Source organism: Orycteropus afer, unplaced genomic scaffold (genome assembly GCF_000298275.1).
Source record: "Orycteropus afer afer isolate SDZICR_OR568_19922 unplaced genomic scaffold, OryAfe1.0 scaffold00044, whole genome shotgun sequence".
NCBI classification, from domain to species: Eukaryota; Metazoa; Chordata; class Mammalia; order Tubulidentata; family Orycteropodidae; genus Orycteropus; species Orycteropus afer.
The window spans coordinates 2585077-2586204 of record NW_006921631.1 but is presented as its reverse complement, the minus strand read 5'-3'; positions in this window follow the sequence as shown (position 1 = coordinate 2586204).

Here is a 1128-nt window from a genome sequence, read left to right as displayed (position 1 = left end):
AAAAGAAAATAGGTCTGTTGATAAAAGTATGGAAAATATTTTATCAAAGAATAAGATGCTCTCAGACTCTAACTTACATAAACAGATATGTAAGATGTTTTTGTATCATTTTTTCTCCCATCTGTCTTACAACCTTTGGTGCTGGCTTGGACTCCCATTTTCCCTTTTACACATAGCCATGCAGAAGTTCAAGGCAAGAAAAACTTGTTTTGAGATTTGTTTTGCTGAGTGACATGTCCCTAAAAAAACATTGGCTTTGCTTTTGCAAAGTTCAGCATGACATTGTGCGAATTGCTCATGGTGAATCACCTTTAGGATTGTTTATTGTGTGAATTGTCCATGGCGAATCACTTTTAGAGTTGTTTTTATTTATTTAGATGTTTTAGGAATATGAAGCACAGTCTCCCTGTCTTAGAGCAGACTGTTTACAAATTAGCATCTTCTCTCAAAAGGTTGCAAATATAAAAATTTCAAGACAAATTTTATAGACTCCTAGTCTGAAGTATTTCTACTCACCTAACAGAGCCAAAAGAGCTCTAGTAGCACAGTGGTTAAGGCATCAGGCTGTTAACAGGAAGGTTGGCAGTTCAAACCCACCAGCTGCTCTGTGGGAAGAAGATGAGGCAATCTACTTCTGTAAAGATTTATAGCCTCAGAAACCCTATGGGTCACTATGAGTAAGAATCAACTTGATGGCAGTGGGTTTGGTTTTGATTTAAGTTTGTTTTAGCCAAAGGAAGTCCTTATAACTATCTGATAATGTTCCCCTACAATGGGGTACTACTCAGCTATGTTGTTAATTTTTTAAACTCAGGATGCCAAAGGGTATGTGATACACTACCTTTAGTATAAGAAGGGAAATAAATATACATCTATCTGCTTATTTTTGCAAAGGGAAGTAGAAGACAAATAAACTAAAAACTAATGAAATTCATTTGACTCTTCTCCTGGTGTGAGTGAGAATAGAGTGAAGGCAGTCAGACTTATTTGAGTACCTATTTGTATAATCTGAACTTTTGAACCATGTTCATGTTTACATTTGTTGTTGTTGTTGTTGTTATGTGCCGTCGAGTCGGCCCCGACTCATAGCGACCCCTTCTTGGGTTTCCGAGGCAGTATCACTACGGA